Source organism: Moschus berezovskii, chromosome 14 (assembly GCF_049115385.1).
Source record: "Moschus berezovskii isolate FMDL1 chromosome 14, NW_MosBer_1.0, whole genome shotgun sequence".
Taxonomy (NCBI): Eukaryota; Metazoa; Chordata; class Mammalia; order Artiodactyla; family Moschidae; genus Moschus; species Moschus berezovskii.
Window position 1 is genome coordinate 59,034,353 of NC_142473.1, and position 19,566 is coordinate 59,053,918.

Here is a 19,566-nt window from a genome sequence, read left to right on the forward strand (position 1 = left end):
CAGGACTGGCTGGGATGCAGTAGAAGGTGACCATCAGACTGAGGGCAGCTGAGGTGACACTGTTGGAAGGTGACTAGTAGGACAAATGATAAGCAGTACAAGTCTCCAGCAGCCAAGTGGCCCCACACAACCTCAGCATCTCAGAGAACTGGGCTTTACTAGGTATCAGGAGGAGGCAGAAGTGGGAGCATGGGAGCTGCTGAGGGAACAAAGGCAGAGAGGAGGGAGAGGGCAGAGCACATGTAGGTGAGACTTCCTGGTGAGGGTCAGGGTCAAGGTGAGGTTTAGGGAACAGGACTCTGAGGTTTAGGCCTTTGTGCAGGGAAGTTCTATTGAGATAGAAGGGGGCAGGGCAGACGGGGTCCCTGAGGATGCCTGGTCTGCTGTCTGGGGTCTGCCTCCAGTCCAGGGGTCAGGAATTCATCCCCAGGTTGGGAGGAGCCCTGGGAGGTGCTTGAGCTGGAGCAGGTCATGGACCAGATGGAGGGGCAGTGGATGCCTCAGGCTGGACTGAGCATTTGTCTTAGTGACCCCATAGTAAGGCAGAGTCAGCTCCCTGAGCCACTATCCAAGAACCCATTACATGCTGGGCTCTGGGAGGGTGCTACACACAGAGTATCTCAATGTAACTGACAGTGACCTCTTCATGCAGATGAGGTTCATATCTAGAATCCTGGTCCCAGTGTGAAAGCTGTCTGCTCAGGCATCCTGATCTCACCTTGCCTACTATGGTCTCAAACTCGGAAGAACTGTACATTGCAAACAGCAATGGCACCAGCTGTAGCCACGGACTCCCAGGAGCACCTGCACTGTGTGCCCACACAACTCTCTCTCCCTCCCGTCTTCACCTATAACAGCTTCATCCCTAAATGAGGGTACAGCCAATGCCAGCTCTTCCTTATCCCTTCTGTTTGTAAATGCCTGGAAATGGATTTAAAAGACCTGAGAAGGTTTGCGTCAATCACCAGCTTAGTTTGCACTTTTTTTAGATTGATGTCTTCCCCTCACTCTCTGCCAGAGAGCTAACCTGAGTTTCCTTCTTCAACAAGTGGAACACGAGCCAGAAAAGTTATGTTATATCCCCAGTGAGAGAATGAATAGAAATAGATGGGCCGGAAAATTCCTTCTCTCAGTTATTTTAAAAGGGGCCCTGAACAGAACAAAACATCAAACCCTGGTCTTATCAGTAAATATCAGTCATGAAAGATCAAAAGGGCCACCTCCCTGAAATAGTGTTAAAAATGTCTGATGTTCTTGTTGGAGTTGCCCTAGATTAGTGGGCTTATCACCTCCATATGTTGTGGTACAGGTCCAGATTTTTGTATTATTTCTTTTTTCTAACCCGCCATGGCCTTTTCTTTGTTGTTATTTAGACACTAAGTCATGTCCATCTCTTTGCGATCCCATGAAGTGTAGCCCACCAGGCTGCTTTGTCCATGGGATTCCCCAGGCCAAGATACTTAACTTGGTTGCCATTTGCTCCTCCAGGGGATCTTCTTGACCAAGGGATCAATCCTGTGCCATCTGCATTGGCCAGCAGAATCTTTACACCTGAGCCATCAGGAAACCCATCTATTTGTAAAATACACTATAAATTACCCAGAAATGAAGAAAACAAAGAAAATGAGTTCAATCCAATTTTCATTTATTGGTTTAATTACACAGAGAACTACTCTGTCACGTTGCTCAAAGGTTTCTGAGCAGTTCCTCTCCAACTCTGTACTTACCTTGTCAGGAACCAGTAACAGGCAGCTGGTGGACACAGGCAGGTCCTCGGACCACACAGGAGCAGCACTGTCCCAGGAAGTATGGTGCTGCCTGGTTGTTGAACTATAAGGGGATTGTGAATTGAGGGACACAGAAACCCCAGTGGACTGCTAAGCACTGCACACAGGTCACTAGGGGCTATCATCTCAGCCCCTGATACCTGGTAGGATGAGAGGCTCTGGGAAGAGAAGGAGTTTTCTGAGGTCACACAGCTGGAAAGTGGCGAATGCAGGACTGGTCTCAGCTCTCATCAGGGCTCTTCCAACTTGCCTTGAGGGGGGACCCTGGAAAATGACTCCCAGATGCACCTTCAAGGAAGGAGGGGTGGTCTGAGCTGCAGAGCTGCCTGCACAGGGGCAACTGATCTAAGACAGATCCAGGCTGGATGTCAGCCTTGGCCACTTTAGCCCAGTTTGGGCCCACTCTGATGGGCCACTTTGGTTTGCCTTTGCCCTCTGCCCAATTCCACCGTCTTCCTTCTTCACAAACTTTTCACACAATGGAAATGCAATGAATAAAGTCATGGTCACCATTCATGATGTTAAATGGAAATCAAGACCCCCAACTTGGTATCTCTTTAACACCAGCAAATAAGATGTCTGAATTTACCAAGGAGGAGACATGATCTGCATCCTTGGGACACTGATATATTCTGAGTAAGATGTAAATTAGTACTGCTGTTTTGGGAAAGCCTGACACCACTACTCTGTAGCTTGCGCAATCGTGTAGGCTTGGACCCAGCCGTCCCTCTGGCTGTTGAGACTGTGGAAGGGAGAAAGGACACAGAGACTTAGACCAGTGAGAATACTGGCGTCAGCGAGAATCAAAGAGGCTTTCTGTGGGGATGGGAAGCAGCATTCCCATGCAAGAGATACGTACATCAACAAAAACTAGAACACGAACTTATAAAATGATATTCAAATAAACAGTGAACACTTTTTTTTTCACAGAAACTTTTTAATGCTCAGCTCTTGGCAATATGCATGGGAACAGTATGTTTATTAAGTCCAAGAGAAAAGATAATTCACTGACAGAATGAAACATTCAAATATCTTCTTTTAAAATTTAGAAGTACTTTAACTATAGACAGATTCAGGTAGAGCAGAATTCTAATCCAGAACCTCCCATATTGTTTCTATCTTTAAGAAAAGTCTCTTCTGGACAGAATTGCTTTTCCTGTAAGTTTAGTAGGTTCTGGAGCAGCTCATTACTGTGTTCACTCAACCCCAACAATTGCCCATGACCAGCTAAGTGGAGAACCATACAACGAAGCCTCCAGCACCACTTTACACCTGTGCAGGGGATCTTTCAACACATGATTTCTGATTTAATGAGACAGCTATCACTGAGAAGGGCAGCAATTTCATCAGACACTGACTGAAGCTTATTTGGGAGAATGGTGTTCTTCCTGAGATATTGATCCATAGCCTCTCTACTCATAGGCCTTTTTCTTCTATTCTGAAGATGCATATTTTCCAGTCCATAAGTAACTTCAAACTTAGCCTGAAGCTGATGAAGGAACAACCTGCTGGACGATCTCCAGCAGAGAGCCCAGGATGGAGGCTGCCATGTTGTCCTGGCCCATTAATATTTTTAAATATTCTCAACCTCTGTTAAGCATTAAGAAACCACTGTTAAACCTAGTGAAGTACACATGGAACCCCAGACAGAGCAGTGAAAGTTCAGAGTCCTAACAAGTTGACCACCAGTGTAACGTGTAATGACTTTAGACAATTCTATGGCTATGTGGAGACTGTAGCAAGGGCAGGAGAGAGGAAGTCAAGTTCAGTTTTAGACAGGCTGTGCTGGAGGTGCTGAGGAGACTAGCAGAGAGGATGTCAGTACCCACCTTCAAAGTCAAGTCTGGAGCCCAGGGGGAGGTCAGGCTGGAGATGCAGTCTGGAAGTGCTCATCCTGTAGACAGACTCCAAGGCCATGAACCTGGATAAGGTCTCTGCTGGAGAGAGGGTGGAGAGGAGAGGGAGTGTCCAGGGACTGAGGGGGCAGGAGGACCCTCAAGCACTTAGTCTGCTGAAGGACAAGAGCCACTGTGGAGACCCATGAGTATCCAGAGGGGCAGGATGCAATCCAGGAGAGGGTGGTGTCCACAGGCCAAATGATTTCAAGGAGGAGGGTGGGAACAGTTGTGTCTGAGGCTGCTGAGAGGTCACGATGAGAGCTGAGAACTGACCGCTGGATTCAGCAGTGTGGAGGCCACTGGTGAAGTTGTCAAGGGCAGTTCCATGGAAGAGTGGTGTCTGAAGTCTGGAGGAGGGAGGACAGAATGGGATCAGAGGGTGTTTAATGCAGATGGCTCTTCTTAAGTTGTGCTGTGCAGGTGAGCTGAGGAATAAAGCAGGAGAGGGAGGAGATGGTGGGGCTGATGGATATTTATATGGCAACTGTGAAGGGAAGATATGTGAAGAGGAACCATTGACCTGGTAGGTGAAAGGAGACAATTACTACAGCCAAGAAGTTCTGTAAGTGAAAAGAGGGCAGGATTGCCCTATACTTGCTGCTTCACTTGCCAAGTAATGGGCAAGATTTGAGCAAAGGTGACCTGGCAGATAATGTATTGCCTGAGGAGTAAACTGTACTTCTCTTCCCCGATACTCACCTAGGTTCAGACCAGGTGCTTTTAAAGATTTCTCCTAAGAAACTTGTTCCTGCAATGACACCTTACGGTTGGCTGGTAACCCACCCCACCCCACACAAGTGCTTAGGAAACTGCTGGCAGCAATGAACCAGAGGTGTCTCAGACCACAGCAGAGCTCAGAGAAGCCTCCTGAGACAGCAGATTAAACAGCATGGTGGAGTTCGCCCCCTTGTTTGTGCCTTGGGAACGCAGGCTGCAAGCATTCGTGGTCCTGCAGTGTGTCAGCTGTTTCCTGGCCATGGGTAAGGTGAGCTGTTTGGAAACCGGTAACCTTGGGCACCTGTCACTTCTGGTGCACACAGTGCTTTGATGGGAGGAAAATGCAGATCCTAAAGGGGTTGCTACCTCAGCACCTGGTGATCACGGGGATGAAGGACATCCTGCTCAAGTGGCCATTGGGAGATTTACCAGAAGGAGTGTGTACGACTATCTGTGTCCACGCCCAGGCCAGCCTGGCCTCTGTGACCATCAGGAACAGCACAGGGAGGTCTAGTAGCCCTGAGCCTGGAGCTACAGTAAGGGAAGCTGAGAGATGGAAGGTGAGCCCACCAGTGCCAGAAACAAGAGACTGTACCTTGTCCCTTTTCCTGAGGGCAAAGGGTAGCCCCAAGAAGGCTTTAGGTACTGGAGTGACATGGTCCAATCTGTGTGTGACGGGCTGAAATTGAGGGATCTCAATTGTGTTGTGGTGTCTGGGGGAGGCAGATGACATGGAAAAGTTGTTACTAACTCAAATTTGGGCCTGCTTTCCTGAGCACAGTAAAGCTCATATACTGATATTTGGTTGAGATAAGTTTTTAGAAAGTGCAATACTTATTACAGGAGCCAAGAAAGAAGTCTAAGTATGTATGGCTCAAAATTACAGACACCCCCCCCCCATGAATTTCAGGGAATGGTATCTAGAGACTGGGTGAGGTAGAGTTTCTGGGCACATGATCAGCTCCTAGACAATCGTCAGATTGCTTGGTGGTGAGGTAACTGGGAGCCATCATCAACCTTCTGGTTCCCCCTGGTCTGAGGTCTACAGACTGGTGAGCAGCTTCCTCTACCTGGCGGGGGTTCAGTATCTGGAAAACAGCTGAAAGATGAGGCTCAGAATATTATCTATAGCCCTTGAGGAGTTACTAAAATTTCTTGATTTGTTGAATAAGTTAAACTATTATTATTAATATTTTCTCTTGTTGACTGTTTTCCTTTCTTTCTTTGTTTATCATTTCTCTGGTGAATTTTACCCTTTAGAACTTTGGGAAAGCTTATGGGGCCACAGTATTTCTACAAATGAGGGGCAGACTGAGGATATGAGAGGTCTTTTCTAGGAAGGCAGCATATGTCCTGCTCAGGTACAAGGTCACAGTTTACACCAGGGGTCACAACGTAGGTCCATGGGCCAAATACAGCCCCCTGATAGTTTTTGTATTTGTACAGCCCAAGAGTCAAAAATGGTTTTTACAGTTTAAATGCTCTCATTAGAAATGATTTTGTACCTATGCAATATCCTCCTAGTTGCCTCTTGAGCCCCACATTCTGAATTATGGCTCTGAATTCTGAAAGGATTCCTGACCCTGATCTAGGGAGGCTAGCAGCAGGTAGCGAGATGGGGCCCCTTTTCAAAGATTCTTAAGAGATTGTCCACAGGCAAAATGTACAGACTGGCAAGAAAGTAAGGGCTTGCAGTGGGCCATAAATGCTGCACATGTAGTGAACAGCTGGCTCATGCTGGACATACAGCTGGTATTTGGGGGAGGGGCAAAGAAGTGGCCAGAAAGGTCAACAGGGACATGTCACCACAGACTCAAGTCCCAAACAAATACTTTCTAGTGGGTTACTTGCTTACACTGTTCTTTTTTTTAATTCACACTCTCACACAGGAAGGTAAGCTCCTTTCAAACGGATGGTCTTGTTCTCATCTGCATCTCCAGCTCCTTGAAGAGTTGATGTTGGTATATGTTTGTTAAATGAAAGAATGTTGGGAGCATAACAGAGCCAAAATAGTAGAATTGAATGCCAGGTCCCATCCTACTAGCTTTCTGGGTGACCTAGCCAACCTGGTCTCAGTGAAATGGGGTTTTGCATTTTTCTTTCTGGGTGATAGAAGGGGAAAGAAGGGATCTTCCTTTCTCAGGGACTGGAAATACTCCCAAGTTTGGCTTTGCCTGCTGACAGGAGTTAAAAGGTGAGCCCGAGGTGAGGTATACTGAGGTGTAGGAGAGTTCCTTTGGTCAAGTGGAAATGCAAGCTTTTTAAATCTTTTTTCTTTTTCTGAGTGAAAAATGAATCCACGCTATTGTTACTCATTCAAACAGAATATGTATTTTAAAAATGAATCCAGGGAAAAGTGAATCTTACCCTGCAGGGAGCCACTATGAACAACTTGGGTCTTATTTTCTAGACCAGACATGGGAGTTCTCATTTCATGGGTACTGAGGTTCAGTTTGGGAAGATGAAAAGAGTTCCAGAGATGAAGGATGGTGATTGTTACACAGCAATATGATGAATTAATGCCATCAACAATACACTAAAAATCATTTCAGGTATATGCCCGGGAGTAGGAATGCTGGGTCTTATGGTAGCTCTATTTTTGGTTTCATGAGGTATCTCCATTTAGTCCTCTATAGTGCCCATGTCAAGAAAACCATAATATGAAAAGATCCATGCACCACAATGTTCATTGCAGCCCTATTTACAATTACTAAGACACGGAAACAATCTAAATATCCAATGACAGAGGAATGGATATAAATGGAATATTACTCAGTCATTAAAAAAGCACAAATAATACCATTATAGCAACATGGATAGACCTAGAAATTGTCATAGTGAGTGACGTAAGTCAGACACAGAAAGACAAATATTGTATGATATCACTTATATGCAGTATCAAAAAAGGGTACAAATAAATTTATTTATTTACATAGCATATGGACATTGAAAACACATTTATGGTAACCAGGGGACCAGGAGGGAAGGGAAAATTAGGGGATTTGGATTGACATATACACACTACTATCTATAAAATAGACACCTAATAAGACTCTCTAGAGAGCATAGGAAACTCCACTCAATATGCAGTAATAGTTTATATGGAAAAAGATTTTTAAAAAGTGAGGATATACATATGTGTATAGCTCATTTAATTTCCTGTATTCCTGAAATGAACATAGTATTGTGAATTAACTATAATATAAATGTTATAAAAGATAATAGAATAAAAAATTATTTTGATACATGTTATGTTTAACATGGGTTTTACTGCCATAAAACTTAAAAAGATAATGCAAAGTGCATCAAACACAGCACTGAAATCAACACTATGAGGGCAGGTATATCTGTGCATTGTTCACGGTTGTAGCACTAGCACTTGGCACGTGTGTGTGGTCTGAATAAAGTGAGCCTCTGTGAGCCTTAACTTACTTTGGCTTATGCATTTTATTACTCTTCAGACTGGGTCAAAAGTCTCCTCCCCCTGGAAGTCAGCCATGAATGACAGGCTCAGTTTACCCACTTTCAAATGCAATACAAGTGGAAGCTGACCTTCTTGAAGGGTTTGAGCACATGGTTTCGTGTAGGGAATGGAATGGAGAGGACACAATATTCTCTAAGAATAAGGTCCATTGGCATCAGATTAAAGACAGCCCTACAGACCACCTGAACCTGAGTCAAAGCCGGGATTACCTGTGAAAAGGAACTCAGAATCCGAAGACTGGCAGGAACTGCACATTCAGCTCAGTTCAGTTCAGTCGCTCAGTCGTGTCCGACTCTTTGCGACCCCATGAATCACAGCACGCCAGGCCTCCCTGTCCATCACCAACTCCCGGAGTTCACTCAAACTCATGTCCACAGAGTCGGTGATGCCATCCATTCATCTCATTCTCTGTCATCCCCGTCTCCTCCCACCCCCAATCCCTCCCAGCATCAGAGTCTTTTCCAGTGAGTCAACTCGTCACATGAGGTGGCCAAAGGTTTGGAGTTTCAGCTTCAGAATCAGTCCTTCCAATGAACACCCAGGATTGATCTCCTTTAGAATGGACTGGTTGGATCTCCTTGCAGTCCAAGGGACTCTCAAGAGTCTTCTCCAGCACCACAGTTCAAAAGCATCAATTGTTTGGCAATCAGCTTTCTTCACAGTCCAACTCTCACATCCATACATGACCACAGGAAAAACCATAGCCTTGACTAGACGGACTGCACATTGGGCCTGTCCTATAGCCCTGTTGCACTCCTGACGGACAGGCCAGGCATAGATTGCCCTCTTCCTTCCTCCCTCCTTCAGCAGGAAATGGCCTGGCAGCAGAGCAAAGAACTGAACAAAACCTAAAGAACTCAGGGAGTTGTATCCACACTGAGCAGCTTAGCGTGGCCAGAACAAGAGGCGCATGTGGTGAGTGAGGCTGGAGCAAGAGGGGATCAAGTTAGCAGTGGGGAGGCTGAAGTCAGGCTGAGCTGCTGGAGCTGAGCCTCAGCTATGAGAAGTCATGTGGGGACTTCAGCTAATGGGGAGCCATATCTATGGAATATAGGATTTATCTATGGGAAGATGGGCTGAGGTAAACAGGAAGTGGGCTAGGTAGAAATCTTCTTCATTCACAGGACGGATGCTCGAAAGATTTCATCCTGTCCCATCTCTACCAGGCACTTATTGAGCACCTGGTGAATACAGACTACTGAATAGGGCAGAGATGGCGGTAGAGGAAGAAGACTGAAAGGAACGAGGTGTCTGGGAAAAAGCGTCATGGGAAAAAGCCAGTTTGAAGTTAGGTCTACCTGTTCAAACCCAATCTCCCAGTGTGACATGGGACAGGCTCATCTCTTCTTCCGTTACGGCAGAGTAGGCCGACCCCTTCCTCTTGGGGCGAGGCCTGGACAGGACTGTGCTGCTAGTGCTGGGCAAATGGGGAGAGCTCGTGCCTTCATACCTCTGAGCACTAATGCTCCTGCCTCCCTCCCCAGGCATTGTCTGCTATGTGGTCTTCATAGGCCTCCTGTTCACAAGATTCTGGATCTTCAGTATCCTGTATGCGATCTGGTGGTATGCGGATCGAGCCAAGCCCTGGCAGGGGGGCAGGCAGAGTCATGTACTAAGGCACTGGGTCATATGGAGGTACATGTAGGATATTTCCCCATCTCGGTGAGTAATGGGGGTGGTTGTGTTGTGGCCAGGATTGAAGTCCCCAAGTGTCCATGGGGAAGCACGTCCCTGTGTGCAGTGAGCAGAATACTGGGCTGGGAGGCAGGAGACAGGCTTTTACCCCTTTGTGACCTGAGAATAGTCGGTTTCTGTCTGGGTATGGTGTCCCACGTGTAGAGATGTGGAGCCAATACGAGGACTGATGTATGAAAGAGATTTGAAAGTTCGGTGGGCCAGGTAGTATGGCACATACGCGTATCTTAGCACAGAGGTGTAAAGTTTTAGTAGTGCAAGGCAGGGACAGGCCCTCATCTGGAGGCAGGCACTCCTCTGGACACGGAAGAGAAGCGTGTATAGCGTGTAACCTCTGAAGGTGAACATCACAGATTCTAATACAGGGTCTGCAACATGCCGGCTGTATGACCTTGGGTGAGTTATACATGCTTGCCGAGCCTCGACAGCTTCATATGTAAAGTAGAGATGCTGCCACATACCCCATTGAGTTATGTGGATTCCATGACACAGCAGGTCATCCTGGGGCCTTTAAGAACAACATCTGGCTCTCTTTTCACACCTGGAGCTGTGATCAATCCCACATCTGAAAGAAAAGTGGTGCCGAGTTGCTCTGTGCCTGTCTTATCTGCATCTATTCTGTCCCTACTCTGACAAGCTATCTCTCCCAGAGTATTTCTCCGCCTGGGCACTATTGATCTTGTGGGAAACTGAACCTGATTTCCAGAAATTCCACGTGCACAGTGTTCAGAACTGTAGGCCACTGCAGTCCTGTGGCATCAACACCTGCAGAGGGCGGGCAGTACCGCCAAGTGTCCAGCAGAGGAGAGATGACATGCACTTTGACCTCCCTGTCCTGGACTGAGGCCTGAAAGGGGCTACGGTAGGCAGATTCTGGACTCTGTCACCCCTCAGGAGAACTTCCAAGTCATCCTCACCCCCTTACAGAGCAGGCCCTGCAGGAATTTTAGCATGGCCGGAGGTAGGGCAGCCAGGGAGAGAGTCTGCTGTCCACTGAAAACAAGTGCACAACCTTAGAGTTGTGAGGGGTTTTGTCCTGAGATGTTACTGAGGACTGTGGTCAGCAGAGAGCCTCGCAGCCACCTCTGAGGAGCTGTTCTAAAAGGCAAGGGAGGGCTCAGGACTTATAGGTTTTGCTGGGGAAAAAAAACCACCTATGTTGACAAACATCAAAATATTACTGCCAGTCACAAAAAGCAGACAACTCAAGTAATTGATTTTCATGTTTTTCTCTGTGTGGGGAGGTGCAAAATCTGGGCTCACAGCAGTCGTTTCTTTGGTGTGCATCCTCACTCACTCTGACCAGTATCCTCTTTTCCTCCATCCTGAGTTCCTTTCCAGCCCCATTGTCAGTGGTGGCTACGGTGGTTGCTGGCTTGAAGGCAGGCAAGCAACATTCCTTGTGTCAACCACTCTGCTGGGCCTACTCCATAATACAAACTTTTCCACTGTGATTATATGAGCTACTACCTAATGGTAGAGTTTCTAGTGAAATTAGGAGACTACTTCTGAGCACTAGAACTTTCTAAACACACCCTATGGGCTTCCTGAGGAGCTAATGGTGGAGAATCAGGCAGTGTTTCCCCCAGTACAAGCTGCCTCCACCTCATGCTGAAGATCAGTCCAGGATCTGGGTTTCTCTGTGAAGATTTCATTATCCTGGAACAGCAGTGTCTGCAAAGACTAAGCCCTGAGCAAGAGTATAGCGCTCTGGGCAGGCCGTGACCTGCTGTCAGGAAGTGCTGCAGACTTGGCAGGACACCTCCCTGACCCCTTCCCACCCACACCTGTGGACATCACCAGGACTTCATGCCCCTCCTCCTGGCCCCCATTTCCTTCCACACAGGAGTCTCTTACACTGAATCATGGGGGCTCAGGGGTCAGCCCTGATCCGGGTCAGAGCTCTGGATGCCACAGCCCTTGGAGAGATGCTCACTCCCTCCTGTGATGGCTCCTTCATTCTGGGGGAGCTTTGCCTGGGATTAGGTCTCCCTTCACATAGGACAGGGGCTTGGGTCCCTGTCACCATCCCAGGAGTCTCACCTCTGCCTTGGGCAGGGGCCTTCCTTCCCTGGTGGGATGTATCGGCTTCATCCATTCATGGGTCCGTTCTCTCTCTCTTCATCCAATGGTCTCCCAGAGCATCTCCTTTGCCCCAGACCTGCACCAGGAACAAGGATCCTCAGATAAGCCATCTCTAATTTCAGGACACTCACATGGGGGTGTCATATCCCTTGGGGACACATAGAAGAGGTCAGCACAGACAGTTAGCAGAGATTGGGGAGGGCCTGAGGTGCAGCCCCGATTCACCAGGCTGTTCTCCTTGCAGCTGGTCAAGACTGCCAACATGGACTCCTCCCGGAACTACCTCGCTGGCTTCCACCCTCATGGGATCGGGGTGATTGGAGCTTTTACCAACCTTTGCACTGAGAGCACGGCGTTCTCCTCAGTTTTCCCAGGCATCCGCTCACATCTAATGATGCTAAACTTGTGGTTCTGGGTTCCTGTCTTCAGGGAATGCATCATGTCTGTGGGTGAGTCTTCCCAAATCTGGCCAGCCCGAGAGGTGAGGGCTGGAGACATGGAGGAAGGGTGTCAGGGAGGGCTGCTAAGATTTCTGTACTTCCTGAAGAGCATGTGCAGTGGAGAAGGAGGCTAGACCCAAGGAAGCATTTCCCACAGCTCTGTGCCCAGCAATGACCTTAGTGAGGGGTTGGGAAGAAGGGAATGATAGAGTCCCAGCCCTCAGGAAACTCCCAGCTGCGAGAGGAGGGTGAGTGGAGACCTGCCACACGTAGCCCACAGTCTCTCCCTGTCACCCCATACCTAACCACCTTCCTCTCTCCCCAGGGCTGGTCTCAGCAGACAAAGAGAGTGCTGCTCACATCCTGAGCAGGAAAGGAGGTGGCAATCTGCTGTCCATTGTTGTTGGGGGCGTCCAGGAGGCACTGAATGCCAAGCCTGGAGCCTACAAGCTGGTGCTGCAGAAATGCAAGGGCTTCATCAGGCTCGCCCTGATGCACGGGTATTGGGGAGAGGGCTCTGTGTTCAGCTGGAGGTTGGCAAGGACTGTGTTTTTGTGGGATACACCAGAGATTAAGGCAGATTCTATTTTGGCAGGTAGATTCTCAATCCATTGACATTGAAGAGTCTCTCTTGGTGATCGATATTTTGTCTCATTTCCAAATACCCAGAGAAGATTCTAGAAGGGAGTTTTGGTGATTAAAGGGAATAAGTGTCAAAGGTCATATTGTTGAGAGCTTGCATTACATCTGAGTCGAAGGGACTTGGACAATAAAGTTTGAGACATAGCTTAGAGCTGTTCTCCTATAGCATCTGTGAAGAATACAAGGTAGCTGAGGCAGAAGAGATTTTTCAGAAAATTTGGAGATATTTTATATCTAGGAGGACTCTCTGCAGCATTCTGGACTCCCTGTCATGTTACAACAGTCAGACAGTGACCCTGAGACAGGCCAGGTCCCAAGGCCTTGGCAGGTCTGAGACACACCCAAAGCCTCCTACTCTTGCCCCAGGGCTCCGTCCTCTGCTCCAGTTCCTGCTCACTAGGTCCCTACAGGAGGCTAGGGGACCATTTTTTTGCCTTCTTGCTCCTCCACACGCCCTCTCTCCTGTCTCCCTCTAGGGCAGCTCTGGTGCCGATCTTCTCCTTTGGGAAGAATGACATATACGACCAGATTGAGAGCTCTCCTGGTTGCAGTGGTTTCAGGACCGACTTCACAAGAGCACTAGAGGCTCCATCCGTCACTTCTATGGCCGTGGAGTCTTCCAGTACAGCTTTGGTCTTGTGCCCTTCCGCCGACCCATCACCACTGTGGGTGAGCCTAGACCCGGGCTGGGAGGGGAAGGGCTATAGAGAAAGAGGCCTGGGCTTGTGCTGCAAGGAGACCTGGACACAGAGCAGCGCACCCTTCACTGTGGAGCACAAGTTCTAGAGTGTGAGACAGACACAGAGGCAAGTAACCCTATGAAAGGCAGTCTAGAATGAGAAGAGTAACAGGGGCATGAAGCCCAGTAGCCACTACTGATTCCTGAGCCCCTGCAGTGTCAGGCACTGCACGGGCTCCTAACATGTGGCAGCTTAGTTTTCCGAACAACTTGTGAGGAGGAACTCTCATACCCATTTTATTGATTGCAAACACAGACCCACAGAAGGCAAATCACTTCCAAGAGATCAGGCTTCCCTCGGTATCAAAGTTGAGGTTTGATAAGGGTATTTGCCTTTTTATTATGTGAGACAAGGAGGGTATAATTCTGACCACATGGTCTAATGAAAGTAATTGGAGAAGGTGGATACAAGGCCATGGCAGTTCTGTTAGAATTGTGTGTAAAGTAGCAATCAACAGGCTTTGAAGGAGAGCCAGAGGGATTTCCTTGTAAATAATGGTCATGGGCTTTAGTCCATAGACTTAGCACCATCTTTCAGCTATTTGCTTTCTTCCTGACTTCCAACTAGGTTCAACGGCAGAACTAATACAGGTGTTCATCTCTACTCACCCAGTCATTTCTTAGTTGAGTACAGGTAACCTCCTCTACCAAACTTTCTTTGCATTGTGTGCTGATATTCTCATGAATGTTATAATGCTGCTGCCTCTAGACTATTCCCAAGAGAAGAAGACATGGCAACTGCTTTCTGATCCACCTCCTACCACAGCCACAGTCTCTTCCAATCATGGCATCTGAGGCTCGAAATCCACCTTTCCATGAGGCTAAGAGCACATCCCTAGAGCTTGCAACCTGGCACTGTTGTTCCTGGCTCAGTTCTGTTCAGTCCCTTGGTCGTTTCCTACTCTTTGCGACTTCATTAATGGCAGCATGTCACGCCTCCCTGTCCATCCCCGACTCCAGGAGTGCACCCAAATTCATGTGCATTGAGTCGGTGATGCCATCCAGCCATCTCATTCTCTGTCATCCCCTTGTCCTCCTGCTTCCAATCCCTCCCAGAATCAGTCCTTCCAATGAACACCCAGGACTGATCTCCTTTAGGATGGATTGATTGGATCTCCTTGTAGTCCAAGGGACTCTCAAGAGTCTTCTCCAGCACCACAGTTCAAAAGCATCAATTCTTTGGCACTCAGCTTTCTTCACAGTCCAACTCTCACATCCATACATGACCACTCAAAAAACCATGGCCTTGACTAATGGATCTTTGTTGGCAAAGTAATATTTCTGCTTTTTAATATGCTCTCTAGGTTGGTCATAACTTTCCCTCCAAGAAGTAAGCGTCTTTTAATTTCATGGCTGCAATCAGCATCCTCAGTGATTCTGGATCCCCCAAAAATAAAGTCTGACACTGTTTCCACTGTTCCCCCATCTATTTTCCATGAAGTGATGGGACCAGATGCCAGTTTTCTGAATGTTGAGCTTTAAGCCAACTTTTTCACTCTACTCTTTCACTTTCATCAAGAGGCTTTTGAGTTCCTCTTCACTTTCTGCCATAAGGGTGGTGTCATCTGCTTATCTGAGGTGATTGATATTTCTCCTGGCAATCTTGATTCCAACTTGTGTTTCATCCAGCCCAGCGTTTCTCATGATGTACTCTGCATATAAGTTCAATAAGCAGGGTGACAATATACAGCCTTGACGTACTCCTTTCCCTATTTGGAACCAGTCTTTTGTTCCATGTCCAGTTCTAACTCTTGCTTCCCGATCTGCATATAGGTTTTCAAGAGGCAGGTCAGGTGGTCTGGTATTCCCATCTCTTTCAGAATTTTCTACAGATTGTTTTGATACACACAGTCAAAGGCTTTGGCATAGTCCATAAAGCAGAAATAGATGTTTTTCTGGAACTCTCTTGCTTTTTCCATGATCCAGCGGAGATTGGCAATTTGATCTCTCGTTCTTCTGCTGTTTCTAAAACCATATTAAACATCTGGAAGTTCATGGTTCACATATTGCTGAAGCCTGGCTTGGAGAATTTTGAGCATGACTTTACTAGCGTGTGAGATGAGTGCAATTGTGTGGTGGTTTGAACATTCTTTGGTATTGCCTTTCTTTGGGATTGGAATGAAGACTGACCTTTTCCAGTCCTGGGGCCACTGCTGAGTTTTCCAAATTTGCTGGCATATTGAGTGCAGCACTTTCACAGCATCATCTTTCAAGATTTGAAATAGCTCAACTGGAATTCCATCACCTCAACTAGTTTTGTTTGTAGTGATGCTTTCTAAGGCTCACCTGACTTCACATTCCAGTATGTCTGGCTCTAGGTGAGTGATCACACTATCGTGATTATCTGGGTCGTGAAGTTCTTTTTTGCACAGTTCTTGTGTATTCTTACTCCCTCTTCTTAATATCTTCTGCTTCTGTTAGGTCCATACCACTTCTGTCCTTTATTGAGCCCGTCTTTGCATGAAATGTTCCCTTGGAATCTCTAATTTTCTTGAAGTGATCTCTAGTCTTTCCTATTCTATTGTTTTCCTCTATTTCTTTGCAATGATCGCTGAGGAGGGCTTTCTTATCTCTCCTTGCTATTCTTTGGAACTCTGCATTCAGATGGGTATATCTTTCTTCTTCTCCTTTGCTTTTCACTTCTCTTCTTTTCACAGCTATTTGTAAGGCCTCCTCAGACAGCCATTTTGCTTGTTTGCATTTCTTTTCCATGGGGATGGTCTTGGTCCCTGTCTCCTGTACAATGTCATGAACCTCCGTCCATAGTTCATCAGGTACTCAATCAGATCTAGTCCCTTAAATCTATTTCTCACTTCCACTGTATAATCATAAGGGATTTGATTTAGGTCATATCTGAATGGCCTAGTGGTTTTCCCTACTTTCTTCAATTTAAGTCTATATTTGGCAATAAGGAGTTTATGACCTGAGCCACAGTCAGATCCTGGTCTTGTTTTTACTGACTGTATAGAGCTTCTCCATCTTTGGCTTCAGATAATATAATCCATCTGATCTTGGTTTTGACCATCTCGATGTCCATGTGTAGAGTCTTCTCTTGTGTTTTTGGAAGAGGGTGTTTGCTATGACCAGTGTGTTCTCTTGGCAAAACTCTATTAGCCTTTGCCCTGCTTCATTCCGTATTCCAAGGCCAAATTTTCCTGTTACTCCAGTTGTTTCTTGACTTCCTACTTTTGCATTCCAGTCCCCTGTAATGAAAATTCTACATGTTCCTGGCTACATGACCATAATCAAGTAACCTTAAACAAGTTCTTTAACCTCCCTGAACCTCATTTCTTCAGCAGTCAAACAGGAATAATAGCAGGTTCTGACCTCCTCAGATTGTTAGGATGACAGAAGAGATAATGCATGCAAATGCCTGCTAGCTGTATTATTGATACATCAGAATCTTGGAGTTGCTAACATCTTCAAATCTATGACTCAAAATAGAATTGAAAGGGAGGGAGAAAGAACGTTTACCTGCTCAGATGACCATTGTGGTGTGAACATCAAGGGCCCCTGAGCCTTCAGTGGTTCCTGCTCTGGGCCACACTCACCTCTGTGTCTTGCAGTGGGGAAGCCCATTGAGGTGCAGAAGACACCGCATCCCTCCCAGGATGAGGTGGACACTCCATCAGCGCTACATGCATTAACTGGAAAATGTCTTTGAAGCCCACAAGCTCAAGAACAGTGTCTCCATAGACCAACACTTGGAAGTCTGCTGAAAGCCTCCTTAGGGGACGGGTTCCTCTAAAGGGCAGGACTGGCATTAGGCAGGATGGAGGGAGGTGCTTTTGAAGCTGAAAAGTTAAAATTTTACATAACCTCCTGCTCCTTCTGCCTCTGTAACTCAGCTTGCTCCTTGCAAAGTGTGGATCCCGTAGGTCTCAGATAGTGGGGACTCGCAATATTAGGAACTGGAGCTTATCTCACTCACCCTTGTCCTTCTCTTTGCAATTTCCCAGCCCCTGGAAACCCACAAACCCACTTATTCATGGCTGTCTGTGTATCAAACTCTGTAATCCCTTTGTTCGTGGCTCAGAGCTTGGAGTGTTAACTCCTCTGGCCCACAGGCATAACAACGCTGAGTTCTCCAACTCTCCAAGTATGTGCTTGGTTTCTCAAGTACTGGTTTCTGCAACATTTCTGGATGCCCCAGCGACATTCCAACCGTGTCGGACCCTTGAGCCACTGGACTGGTGGCTTGGCCAGGCTGGAGTGAAGGATCCCCAGATGAACAAGGAGGCCATTCTGGAGGGCATTCTGGGTTCTCTTTCGGGCCGGTGTTCCGAATCTCCCGATGGCCGAGCCCCGACTGGACTCATTGGAGGGATGGACCAACTCACCAGGAATGGCCACAGGATCAGTAAGGCCCTGGGGCCAGTCCCCAGTCAGATCCTACCCCAATGGGCAGAAGAGGAGATTGATCACCTTCTTAGAGCTCCCATGAAGGGAGCAACAGTTAAGGAAACCTGAGGACTTGGGAGAAGGGAGCCTTTGTGACAGACTCTGAATGATTGTGAGTGCGTGATTGCTGATTGAACAGAGTGAGAGAAATTTTCTTTTTGGAAACTGCAAAACTAATTCTTTCTGCATATGCAATTAAAAACAACTAGCTTGTTAAAAGCCTTGCGAGGAAAAAGCTTGATGTTAACCCTTTCCATGTCCTTGAAATACAGAGCCAACTTTACCTGAGACCTCAGCCTTGGGCAGATTAGAACTTCAAGCAAAGAAAAAAAAAAAAAATGTCAAAGGGATATTTTAAATCTCACACAGAATACTATAAGATCTCTGTCAGTCTGTCTGTCTGGTTTTAGGTATGTCTCAGTGTATGTCTTTTGTTTTTTTTTTCTGATAATATTGTTGAAGTTGTAAATGAGTTTAATTTAATTGGCCTCAAGGAAAGTAAGTGCTAAAACTCCTAGAGGAGAACATAGGCAAAACCCTCTCCGACATAAATCACAGCAGGATCCTCCATGCCCCAACTCCCAGAATATTGGAAATAAAAGCAAAAATAAACAAATGGGACCTCATTAAAATTAAAAGCTTCTGCACAGCAAAGGAAACTATAAGCAAGGTGAAAAGACAGCCTTCAAGAAGAGAGAAAATAATAGCAAATGAAGCAACTGACAAAGGATTAATCTCCAAAATATACAAGCAGCTCCTGCAGCTCAATTCCTGAAAAATAAACAACCCAATCAAAAAATGGGCCAAAGAACTAAACAGACATTTCTCCAAAGAAGACATACAGATGGCTAACAAACACATGAAAAAATGCTCAACATCCCTCATAATCAGAGAAATGGAAATCAAAACCACAATGAGATACCATTTCACACCAGTCAGATTGGCTGCTATCCAAAAGTCTACATGCAATAAATGCTGGAGAGGGTGTGGAGAAAAGGGAACCCTCTTACACTGTTGGTGGGAATGCAAACTAGTACAGCCACTATGGAGAACAGTGTGGAGATTCCTTAAAAAACTGGAAATAGAACTGCCATATGATCCAGCAATCGCACTCCTGGGCATACACACCGAGGAAACCAGAATTGAAAGAGACACATGTACTCCAATGTTCATTGCAGCACTGTTTATAATATCCAGGACATGGAAGCAACCTAGATGTTCATCTGCAGACGAATGGATAAGAAAGCTTTGGTATATATACACAATGGAGTATTACTCAGCCATTAAAAAGAATACATTTGAATCAGTTCTAATGAGGTGGATGAAACTGGAGCCTATTATACAGAGTGAAGTAAGCCAGAAAGAAAAACACCAATACAGTATACTGACGCATATATATGGAATTTAGAAAGATGGTAACCTTAACCCTGTATACAAGACAGCAAAAGAGACACAGGTGTATAGAACAGTTTTGGGGACTCTGTGGGAGAGGGTGAGGGTGGGATGATTTGGGAGAATGGCACTGAAACATGTACATTATCATATGTGAAATGAATCACCAGTCCATGTTTGACGCATGATACAGGATGCTCAGGGCTGGTGCACGGGGATGACCCTGAGGGAGGATAAGGGGAGGAGGGAGAAGGGGAACACGTGTACACCCGGGGCAGATTCATGT

The 19,566-nt window shown here is 46.5% G+C and overlaps 1 pseudogene; it reads left to right on the plus strand.

Moving 5' to 3' along the window:
* Positions 1 to 4,574: 4,574 nt before the first annotated feature.
* On the plus strand, positions 4,575 to 18,028 carry LOC129554033 (2-acylglycerol O-acyltransferase 2-like; annotated as a pseudogene).
* Positions 18,029 to 19,566: the final 1,538 nt, after the last annotated feature.